This window comes from Dreissena polymorpha, chromosome 7, assembly GCF_020536995.1.
Source record: "Dreissena polymorpha isolate Duluth1 chromosome 7, UMN_Dpol_1.0, whole genome shotgun sequence".
Classification (NCBI taxonomy): Eukaryota; Metazoa; Mollusca; class Bivalvia; order Myida; family Dreissenidae; genus Dreissena; species Dreissena polymorpha.
The window spans coordinates 16,092,851-16,106,214 of record NC_068361.1 but is presented as its reverse complement, the minus strand read 5'-3'; positions in this window follow the sequence as shown (position 1 = coordinate 16,106,214).

Sequence of the window (13,364 nt, the reverse complement as noted above, 5' to 3'; positions counted from 1 at the left end):
GTATAAACACAACGGGCCGGAATGTTTATCACGACTTAGACTCCAAGGTATAATCAAAGCGCTGAATGCACTGTAGGTGTTCGCTGTTGTATAAGTTTAGATGCAACTCAGTTTAAAAAAATATGTTATAGCTTTTCATATAGCAAATTTAAATAAACACAACCCATTCAAATTTATAAAAAATGTGTATTAAAGCACATGTCCAGATGTGTGTGGTTTAGTAATCATTAATAAAAAATATAATTTAAGCTTCATTTTGGGAAAACAGGGCGTAATGCATATGCGTTAATTGTCATCCCAGTACCAGAGACTCTAAACAAAAAACATTATAAAATCAGAAATGTCGTCCTTGATTAGCTTGTGCGCATTGCGCAGGCTAATCTTATTTGGCATTAAGCCCCGTTTTCCCTGAAAGCAGCCAATATGTACAGATTTCAATGATACATACTAGACTCGCCAATGTCGTCTTACAAGCTGTAAAACACTATTAGTCATATACACCCACATTACAATGAACAGGCAGATGTAGTTATCTTTTCTAGCTTATAGCATAAATTTGTCGTCAGCTTATTTTACTGAAACAGACAGTGGTTGTCTTTCCATAGCGTAGTTAATCAGTTAAGCGCATACGGATTTGCAAAATGCTCTGTAAAATTAGTGTGAGCTTTCTCCAGAGCATATCTGACTTGTAGAGTCAGCACGGATGTATTTATTTCCAAAATAAACACCTAGTCAATCGCAGATCGTTTTCCGTCGTACATTCCAATCGATAGTCAAATAACTTGGTGACACGCATGAAAGAAAAAGTGCAACACGCAACAACCCTATTTTAAGTTCAAATTTATGTAATTAAACCATAACACTTTGTCCAAAGAGTGTACACCTAGGTCTATTGGTCAAGGTCAAAATTTAACATACAATCTAAAAAACATGTCTATGGTATAACTAGGATTTCAAATAACTCGTCACATGTTACAAAATAACTGAAGGTTATTCAAATATGAAAAACACCAAGTCCCTATATTGAATGACAAGGTTATAATTCAAGGTCAAATAAACAAATCAATAGAGATTTTTTCTTCTAATTTTCAACAACTAATAAAATGTCGGGCGTATTTTAGTGGCCATATGGTTTAGTTTATAGATCTCAGTAATAAGTACCGAGTTTTGAAAGATGCTTGTGTAGTTGTGTTGCAAAACATAATTAACTGCTGTGTAATAACATAAATATAAAATGGAATTTACAATGTGCTAAACCAAATGTGAAGCATTTAATACATCTATGTACATTAAACAGTTACACAAATACAGCATACCTTTATGCAAATACAAACTATAAATAACTTTGGAGTTTCAGCGTCATATCATTTGATATATGGTAAAAAACTTGTGTATAATTAAAAACACGATTTACTCGTAATCAACACATGTCTATTATAGACGATTGCATGGGCATATGTTATAACAATATGAACAAATGCAGAATTAGTTTATTTATATGGACATGTTTACAGGCCTCAGACTGCTGATAAAGTGACATAACATGCTTCAAATAAAACATCTTAATAAATTGAAAACAAGACTATAAAAGAAGCAAGACTTGTAACGTTATATTACTCATATCACTGCAGCGAATTTTCATTTAGGAGGTTATTATAATTATTGATTAAGGAACTTAATAAAAATCCTTGCTTAAATTGTAAGTATGTAGAGTGAAAACGTATATTAATTTACTTTTATATGGCATTAGCCTTTCACCAAGGAGCATGGGAGTTGTATATGAAACATCATAGGGACACAGGGAATAATATCCGAATAAATATTGAAACCAGTCCAAGCATTCGAAAGTTAGAGACCAGAATTAAAACCGCATAACCTTTGGACTAAAATTGTTACATTAACCTTTCAAAAATAAATTTAAACCATTTCCTATTTAAACTTAATGAAAAATAAACAATTTTACAATAATACAGTTTCAACTTTAATTTTAACACACCCAACGTATACCTGTCTACTGAAAAAATGACTTTCACCGCAGTCATTAACATGATTTTCATTCCCCATGAACACTATGTTTATTAATGATGAATTACCTACTTAGTTTATTAACATAAACGCCCTAATCTTTTTATAGATCGTTTCAAATTATAATAAAATTTTATAATATTGTCTCCAATTCATGAGACAGGTCATTAAAAAATATATCGCTACAAGTTGTCAATACTGGGTGTTTAAGGCAATACACGGAGGTGGGTTTATTTTAATGTTTAGTAGACAAGAAATTCAACCAAAAAGTTTGAATGATATTAAAAGAATTGAATATATATAATACATATATAACTATATTTTATATATTTTACACTTTATATTTAAAAATAGAGTTGCAATCTCTACTCTTCCTATACAAATATTCAATCTTTGTGAATGGTTTTATTTGAAAACAATTTATATTGCAATTGTCTTTGTATACATGTGAAGTTACATTCCTTTAAGTTAACGGTTACCGCTGTATCAATGTATATTCGACAAGCACATTATTTCAAAGCATTTAGTTTTGTTAGTTCAACTTGTTTAAGTTAAACTCAAAACTTTCAATTCAATTCAATTCAATTTTTTATTTTAAGTCGGTGCATATATGTCAATATAAACATTAGCTATGTATAGCTATTTACCGACATATCATAACAACATAACATGTAACAATTAAACAAGCATATGCGAGAGTCAATGAGAATAAATAAATAAATAAATGACTTTAAAACATGGTAGTTTCATATACTGAAATGAAAGATCAAAGGTGGGTTTAAAACAAATAACATAGATACATTGTTTGATTAAAATGTGTGTTGTACCTGCTGATCTTGACTTATAAATGTCTAAAAGCTGTCTTAAAAGCAACTGGGTAAAAAACTGAGTGAGAAATATGGGCACAAGGTGCGACAGATAAAAAATTTATTTGAGAAAACTACTATTACCTCAGATCAGTTCTGCGAGGAAATGATCAGCAGCTACATTACAAAGCACATATATGAATGAAAACATAGTATATATACCCAGACTCATCTTAGATATAATATGAGTGTGTGTACATATCCTCAATAGCATACATGTATATAGTGATTAAGTTTTAGAGCTAAGTATAAAAGGCAAAATAAAAGACAAAGCATATAACAAAACAAGAATGGACTAATCTAGCAGATTGCATAGGAAATGCAAAAAAAAGCAAGGTGGAATAAATAGTCTATATACACAGACTCATCTTAGATATAATGTGAGTGTGTGTACATATCCTCAATAGCATACATGCACATATAGGGGTTGAGTTTTAAAGCTAAGTATAAAAGGCAAAATAAAAGACAAAGCATATAACAAAACAATAATGAACTTATCTAGCACAATAATGAACAAAGCATATAGCAAAAACAATAATGAACTAATCTAGCATAGGATATGCAAAAAGCAAGGTTGAAGCAAATCTGATGCTGAATATATAAGCAGGGTGTATGAAGTATTACTATTACTAAGCATGGTTAGAACAAAAAGTACAGGTACAACTCTCTCCGCTCCATGAGCTTATCAGGCTTTTAAACTGATTGAAATTACTTTCATCTCTAAAGTGTTGAGGGAGCTTATTCCATAATTTGGCAGCATAGGAGCGGAAGGAGTTAGTGCCATAACCAGTGGTCCTCACCTTTGGTATATCAGCTGTCCCAGTGTATCTAAAAGAGTAATTTTGTTTTTTCATATTAAGAAGATCATGTAAGTATGTTGGACCTCGTTTATTTAAAATCTTAAAGGCTTCAAGTGCCATAGTCCTTATTCTTCTTATTTTAAGGGAGGGCATTTCAGAGCGAGATAGAAGGGTTTGATAGTCAGAATTGTAATCACTGTAAATAAAACGCAGGGCCCTTTCCTGTATCTTTTCAATCTTTTTGGTATTAACGTCTCCACAGAAGTGCCAAGTAAGAGGGCAGTAATTAAAATTTGACAAGATGAAAGAATGATATATACTTAATTTTCCTAATCTACATAGATATTTCCGAATTCGTTTGAGGACATTAAGTTGTCTTGAAGCCTTTTTACATATATTTGAGACATGTATGTCAAATTTAAGTTTGAAATCAATAGTGACGCCTAGGAGTACCACATCATCACATTGAATTCTGATATCATCAAAGTTAAAAGTTATGTTTTCTTTTTTGGTTTTATTACCAATAGCAATTGCCTGGAACTTATCAGGATTAGCTTTCATTTTATTGTTCTGAAACCAATTTATAAGAGACATGCTATCTTTTTCTAGCGTTTTTACCACATTTTTGATATCAGAATCTACATGAGACAGTGTGTTATCGTCTGCATAATTGTACAGACTACTATTATTTACAAAATGAAAAATGTCATTGATGAAGATGTTGAAAAGGACAGGTCCTAATATGGAGCCCTGTGGTACACCCTTATATATTTCTTTAAAATCACTAGTTAGAGGACATATTTTGACACATTGCTTTCTGTTGCTTAAGTAGCTATGTATTAAGTTTAAAGCGGATTCAGATAGACCATTAAATTTCAATTTGAGTAAAAGTAAGTCGTGTGGCAGACAGTCGAACGCCTTAGATAAATCCATTAAAATTGCCGCAGCAAATTTGTTTTGGTCACATGCAAGTTTCCAGTCAATTATTTTAAGTAGAGTGCTCTGGCATCCATAGCCTGGTCTAAAAGCTGATAGGTAACTATTAAAGTGGGAGGAGAAAAAATCTGAAAGTTGTTCATTTATTGCTCTTTCAAAATTTTTAGAGATTACTGGTAGGATACTCACAGGTATATAATTACCTTTGTCAAGAGTGCTATTCTTTTTATGTATCGGAGCTACTTGTGCAGTTTTCAGACTGTCTGGAAAAGATGACATTTCAAAAGATGTATTAATAATATTTGTTAGAGGTTTGACAATAGATGGCTTAGCTAGTTTGACTAATTTAGATGAAAGTCCATCATAACCTGTTGCTTTTTTAACACATAGTTTATTGATTTGTTTGTCTACAAAGGATTCCTCAATAGAATGAAAGGTTAGATCTTGCATTGTATTTCTATGTTGTTCTATCTTGACAATACTTGGGTGATTTGCATCAACTGGGATAGAATTTTGACCAATGTCCTATTGTCTCTGTTATAGGTATATTATTTGTCCTGTGTTGAAGTGCATGCGTGTAAGACATTCTGCTTGAAAACGCAACAAATAATATGCCGAGCAGAAAACAGTCCCATTTCTAAACACATGAACTTCCAAATACAGTTTGGAAATAACGTTACCATAGATCTTGTTTACAATAATTTAAATGGAAAACAGGTACATGCTATGAGGTTCATCAATTTAGTAGACACTTAAAATTAAACATATGCTGAACTGATTTATACGAAAATCAAGTAATAAATACTAACTACTCAGTCAATGAAACATAAAAACAACATAATACAGTCGTTTTTTAAACAAAAATTAAACATTCAAAACCCCATCCATTAATTTATACTTCGCTGAAAACATATGGAAAATATTGACTAATTTAAATATATCACACTGATGATGAATATTACAAAAATAAGCTAAGACTATAAGATTAAATTACATATAACCAGTGAAAATTACCACATACATAAAGTATTTTAGCCATAACATGTTCTTATTTTAGACTATTTACCTATTATCTTTTTAGCATCAATTCATAATAAATTTACCATTTAAATATGAGTAACAGTATTTGATATAAGCGTTTGCTGTGTTCATATGATGCAAGTAGCTGGCTTACTTTTGTATGCAAACAACAACCAAATGACAGGCTTTGCATATTAGCGAAAACAACAACAAAAATTTACTTGCCCAAGGGAGGGGTCGTGTGTATACGGGAGCTTACCGGGTGTAAGTGAGGTTAGTTGGAATTAACTTCAAAGAAAGCGTCGTTGTTGTGTTTTTCGTGAAGGAGTAGCGGATATTTTGACCAAGTAAGCCACTTTGTATTTATATTTATTTCAAATGAATACGCTCTTTCGGCTCCACGGTGTTTGTTAGACGTAGACGCCCACACATCTGTTGTCTACTTATATCAAAAGTAATACATTAAGTTATTATATATAATTTAGTTACAAAGCATAATATATATATATATATATATATATATATATATTATATATATATATATATATATATATATATATATATATATATATATATATATATATATATATATATATATATATATATATATAACAAAACAATGTGCAAAATATTTAAAACTAATTATAAAATTATTATATGCAAACTTATTTCAAACAATAATGATAACTTTTAATTTTCATCGCTATTGTGTCCCTCATGCAGTGCATACATTTATGTACGATTAAAGATTCTATATTAGCATACATTTTTAATTTTATATTAACTCGTTAACCATATACATACTTACACTACAAACAATTACATTATATTGATGATATGCACTTTTGGAGAATTAAAAGATCAGATGAAAAATATATAAACTTCAATTCTGTATATCTTTCACATCAAACTGGGTCATTGGCAATCAGGATAGAGTGAACGCAATCCTTACAGAGATCTTCAAATAGTTTCTTACAAAAGCAACGGATCAATGTATCCACCGCCATGCTATAAACACTTAAAAAAGGAGGCAATCACGTATGTGCTATTTTCACCAACTTAATACTGAAGAAGCAGAATGCTATCACGTTTGAGCCAAACGTCACCGACTACAAAAGAACAACAACATAAAGAACGCATAAATCAACTCTTTATTTATAATTTCTAGTTAAGAGGTTGCTATGGGCATGGTTTACGCAATTGGGAAGTGCTCAGTTCGATCCCACTGTGGCAGCCTGACAGTCGCAGAATCTTTCCAGAGACAAACAGTTCTGGTTGCTCCCAGGCAACGGATTTATGAGTGTCTATATTACATTTTTCCTCGGGGATTTAAAGGCATCAAGCTAAAATAAATAAATTTAAACTTAACAAACATGAACAATTAATAGAACTGTCCAGTAAACTCCAAAAACGTTTTAACTTCATCTAAATAAACGTAGGAAGAATTTTTGCCTTTTTAATTTTTGATTCACAAATTCGCCACAATATTTTCAAGTAGCATTTCTGTGAAACTTACATTTGGTTGTTTTAAGATAGGAAACTTATCAGTGACAAAGATACAAAACACTACAGAGACGACATAAAAGTTTTAGGCTTTTAATAAGGAATTCCTCCCATTAAAGAAAACATGGATTAAACATAAAATGTAATATTAAATATTTGAGTACATCGGTTAGGCATACAAAGGACTAATAATTTACTGAGTTATACATACTGATTGCATGTTTTACAGTTTAAGGAGATAATGAAGCGATGTTACCTATTAATACGAGGTTTTTAACACGCTTTCTACGTAAAACTTTGACAAACTCTTCAAGAAATAGCCATCATAACTCGGCATATTTGTGTATATCAAGTGCCAGAGTTGTAACCCTGTGACTATGTACTCATTCAAAGAAATGTGTATGTGCTTAGTTTCTTTACGTCATCTGTACTTGTGCTTTGGATAAGAATAACATAAAAGTTTATATCGTTTTGGTCTCTATAACATGTATACGACTTCAAATTACGTGTTTCGTTATACCGCACACTCAAACAATACATGTGAGCGATTACAATTCACGAGTGATCAGAGAATGAATATATTCAAGATTTTATCGCGAATTAATTAACATGTATAAGCTTGCCCCCATCCAACCAACACATTTTTTTTGTATTTATTTTTTTCAACTGTCTACTTACAGGTTTTAAAAGTTAAACTTTACAAACATACGACGTCATTACACAGTTAAGCAGTCAATATCATCTATAATTTCTACTGTTATATTCAGGTTTTGTAATAGTAAATACTGGCTTTAAAGCACCGATAATTCCGTATTAACCAAAATAAAGCATTAAATAAGTAATGTTTAAATACGACGTCATGACGCACGGATTGGCGTTCGGGCAATATTACTATCCAACAAAATAATCTCCTGAATTGCTGTTTTGACATTTGTGCGTGCTTTTTCCCAAATACTAGAGATCGTTGAACGTGTGTCTGAAAAATACATACACATACTATGTAAACAATGAAATAAAAGCATTGAGTCACCGACCTCAATTTGATTGTTTTGATACTGTGCAATTTTCAATTTTGCATGAAAACTGCTAAATTTCTGCTTGTGACAAACTAAATAAATAAATACACTTATAAACGTTGAAAATGGAAAAATGTTCCGTTGTTTAAAAGTTATGGTACGCTAATTTGTATTGAATACAAACATGCATTACACATAAAATGCATTACATACATGTAAAGAGATATTGTTATTATAAATGTTATATGGTCGATAAAACAGATATACAATTTGTTATTTGAGCCGCATAGTTGCGAATTTAAACCGTTCTAAATAATTACAATTGCCAAACTTTTCTAAATGAACTTTTCATATTTTTCTGATATTGAAGACTTTTTAAAACTTAAAGTTTGGATTAAAATATACATTTTAGCACTACAAACAAGTAATATATTACACCACAAATAACACCATTTCGCCGTCTCAAATTTCGAAAATCAATTCACGCTGTTTGAAACAATAACACCTTGATCTACGACTACAATCTCGACATTCCTTGAAAACCGATAAAGTGTGTCCTACATAATGTGTTCGAGTTTGAGTACGTCAGCCAAATGTTTGCAATTCAGTTTTGTAATTCCATATAATAATTTCAGCGGTAAAGATTATTTGAAACCTGAAACACCATCTTTCGATATAAATTTCGTTAAAAATTATGCATAGGCAAAAAAGGTCAAAATGTGCTAAAAACGAGCTGTGAACCATCAACATCAAAATATCCGCATAATATCATACTACTGTTTATAGTATTACAATATAAAATATTATCGATATATACTTTTTTTTCAACACCCGCTAACTCGCACATGGTCATTATTATAAAACAGTTTAAAACATATCATCAAGTAAATAATATAATTGTTTTTATTGCATACGGAAATATATATGTTCATTAAATAGTTCGCTATATTTTTTATAAAGTTATATCGGATATCAAGGTAGATGGACTCACCTACCTTTTGAGCATGTTTAACATAAATTTAGAACGATGTTACTAAATTATCAACTTCTATCAAAAGCAAAATGTTTTCCTTGTTAATACAGACATGTATGTACTAAATACATATTTAGTCGTTACTAAAATCCTTTAAACATATTTTATTTCCAAATAATGACATAGTACAACTATATACATTGGTCCATACATACATAATAGAAAAAGGGTTAGACCTGAAGTTCTTCAACATTATCGGGCGTCCTTCCCTTGCGATAGTTTTAACATGTTGTAATGGTGACAGACTTACATAAAATATTCATATCATTTACACAGTATACACTTGAGAACATAACTCTCAATAATTATGTTTAATATATGATGACAACAGTACTACTAATAATATCAGTAGTTACCAAGAATAGTAATACTTACAGTAATAATAATAATAATAAAACAAAAAAAAACAATAGTGATTTTATAGAAAATATACAGATATCTTATACAATGAAGGATATTAATAATGAAAGAAAAAATAGTTATAAAGATAGTAATACGTCCTGTCCAGCAAAATGGAAAAAAGTTAGCAAAGTAATGAATCGCTTTGTCGTAAAAATATACTTTTTAACTTCGTTAAAAATGACGGTGTTGTTTTCATTATTTAGTGAAGGCTTGCCATAAAGGAGCTTCTCACAATTAAGGGGATGGAAAGATCGTAGCGCAGTAAATAGAGCTATTCGCTGCAAATGGTATGTATGGCAATGAAAGAAGTAATGCTCAACATTTTCAGCACCATTTCCGCACGCACATAGGGTAGTGTTTTTTTAAATGATTAATAAATAAGTCCGAGTTAAAGTTGCTGCAATTATTTCTTAAACGGGCATGTAGAATTGATGGGTGTCTATCACCAGTGTAAAAGTATTTGGGATTATCTTCGCATAAATTAAATAATTGTTTCAATGAAGTTTTAAATTTCGAAATGGTGTCAATGTTTCTTATATCAATAGGTAACGAATTTCATAGATTAATGGCAGATGGTAGAAACGAGCGTGAATAAAGTAAACTTCTTCTTGATAAAATAATATAGTCTTCCGCGTTTTTAAGATTACGAGAAGGTTTTTCATGAACTGTAGATGGGAGAAGGTTAGTAAGGTAATTGGGACACTGACCGTTATGCATTCTAAACTTGGCCATTTAACTTCAGTATAAAGGTTTCTAAGTGAGACGGATCTGGTTAGGCCTGAGACAATACGCGCGGCTTCATTTTGGGTTTTTGCAAGTAATTCCTTGTCATACAATGTACAGCCGTCCCATACAACACACGCGTATTCTAATAATGGCCGCAAATGCGTGAAATATATTTGATTTAGACATTTTCTTGATAGTTTGTACTTAACTTTTCGCATAACGCCAAGGATTTTCGACGCGGATGTCAGAATATTATTTATGTGGTTGTTCCATTTACCATCGCTTCTAAGCGTAAAACCGAGATGTTTGTGTTCATCAACAAATGTTACAGGTACATTACCAAACATTAAGTTGGGAAAAGGAATATTCTTTTGTGTTGTGAAAAGAATAGCTTCAGTTTTTTAAAGATTAAAATCAACTAGCCAACGCTTTGCCCATACGTTAATTAGGCATAGGTCATGATTTAAAATACCCTCGAGGTCAGCTAATACAGATGTGGTACATGATAATGAAAGTATCATCAGCAAACAGTCGGGTAATACTTAAAAGGTTTTCTACAATATCATTTACGTAAATCAAGAAAAACAACGGCCCTAATACTGAGCCCTGGGGGACACCGGCATTCACTTATAATGACTGCGACTTTGTTGAGCCGATAAATACTTTTTGGGTACGGTTAGAAAAGTAACTCTCCATCCATTGTAGTATATTTCCACTTATGCCATTTTGTTTAATTTTTAATAAAAGACCTCGATGCCAAACACGGTCGAACGCCTTGGAAATATCGCAGAATATCAATATCATATAATTAAGTTGCTTGTCGTCAACTGATCGAGCTATTTGATCAAATAATTCAATCAGTTGATAAACTGTTGAGTGCCCTCTAAGAAATCCTGATTGCTTGCAATTAATTAAATTGTGTGCAATAAAATGGTAAAACACGTGTTTATATACAGCACGCTCCATAAGTTTCCCTATGCAGCTTAAAAGAGAGATTGGGCGATAGTTTGAAGGTATATTCGAGTCACCCTTTTTGAATAAGGGCATCACAATTGCATTTTTCCATGATGAATGAAATGTGCATTCTTGTAGTGATTTATTAAACAAAAGACATAACTGTTTTGAAATAGACTTGCTAGTACGCTTCAGAACAAGATGAATGATTAAATCTACGCCAACAGCTTTGTTAGTTATTACAATTTTGATTAAATCGATTATTTCAGTTTCAGTAATCGACACATTTTGCAAACTGGCAAATGGAAACTGATTAGGGACGGGAAGAACTCCCGAAGATGAATCTAAAGTTGAAATGGAAACAAAATAATTGTTTAATAGGGGTATTCCACTACGACCCGATTCCCCACGAGTTGTCCCGATTTCCAATATTTTGAGGTCGGGGACATTCGTAGCTCAATCGGCGAAGGTCCTAACTCATTCGTAGCTAGTCGTGGGCCGGTCGTTAGTGATTCCTGCAACTCGTGAGCCCCCGAAAAATCGTGGCCAGATTTTAAACGTGTTTAAAATTTGGCCAGGACCTCAAAGACTGAATTTAATCGCAGTTGACTCGTAACAGCGTCGTAGTGCGTTCTTTGGCGTCGTAATGGACTCGTAGGTAATTGGTGACTCAATCGGGAAATCGATGATCACGTGATCAGTCTACGAATCAGATACGACTTTGTCAAGACTCTCACGAGTTCAACGCGAGTGAATTACGAGCCCGTTAAGATTCTCGCGATTAAGTTACGAAACAGTTACGATTTTCGGAGAATGGATGTGGTAAATAAACAATGCTTTTTTCAGTAATCATTTGTTCGAGATTTGTATGAATAACCGGTTATTTGTTTATAATCAAAAATGGCAAGAAAAGACAAGGGTAGGGGGAAGATAAGAATACAATCGAAGAAGAAAGCACAGAAAGTCCTGCGAAAGGAGCAACTGCGCCTCCTATGGATTTTGAAGATCAAGATGTGGAACTCGATGTTGCAGATTCAGAATGTATGCCACATTGTAAATAATGATCAATATCAATAGATATTGGCGCCTAATTAATGGGTGCGTTCGGTGAGGTCTTAGCTTAGTCGTGACCGATCTGCATCGTTCGTAGTACAGTCGCAGTAGATTCTTCCACATCGTAGTGAAGTCGCGACCCTATTCGCAAGACTTCAACAGAACCCCACGATTCGTCGTAACTCAATCGTACCAGTGTCGTAACTGAACTGTAGACTGTCACGAGTCTGCCCGATTCAATGAACGTTATAAATCGTAGCGAATCGTGGGCTTGTTTTCGTAGTGGAATAGGGCCATAAGCACGTTGCTTTTTCTTCTTTAGAAGTATATATAGTTACTTTTCCATGTATGTCGACCAAATTTAGGGGTGGTATCACATCAGAGTGTGAATGCAATTGTATGAGATGTTTTAACATCTTCCAGTATTGCCTGGAATTGCTTGATTTTAAATCGGTTAATGTAGTTTCAATATTGGAATAAAATTGTTCCTTTGAATGTTTTATCATATTGTTGACTCTGTTACGTGCGTGTTTGAATTTAGCCCAGTTGTTTTCAGAAGGTTGTTTTTATAGCTATAGCTTTAAGTCGGTCGCGGTTACGGGTAAATGTACGTATCATGGAGTCGTACCAAGGTTTATCATTAGGACGGACTGTAACTAATTTAAATGGAATACACAATTTCATTAGTTCTAAAAGTTTGGCGTGAATAAAGTAGTAGCATCATATACATTCATCATTGTTATAAAATTCCAATTTTCGATGTTAATTAAGTTGTTGAGACGTTAAAATCAGCTCGTTTGTACAACCAAACATGTCTCTGCATTGGTTTACTTATGACTGTTGGGACTTAAATGTGCGCAGCCGTGGCATGATGATCACTTACAGAATTATCAATTGATATTACCTCACTGTTCATTACAATTAAATTGTCTGAGACAATTATGGGGTCAATTTATGTAGAAGTATTGGCAGTTACTCTAGTTGCTTCAGTTTTAACGTTTCTTAAATTAAATAGTGCAAATGACTGTTT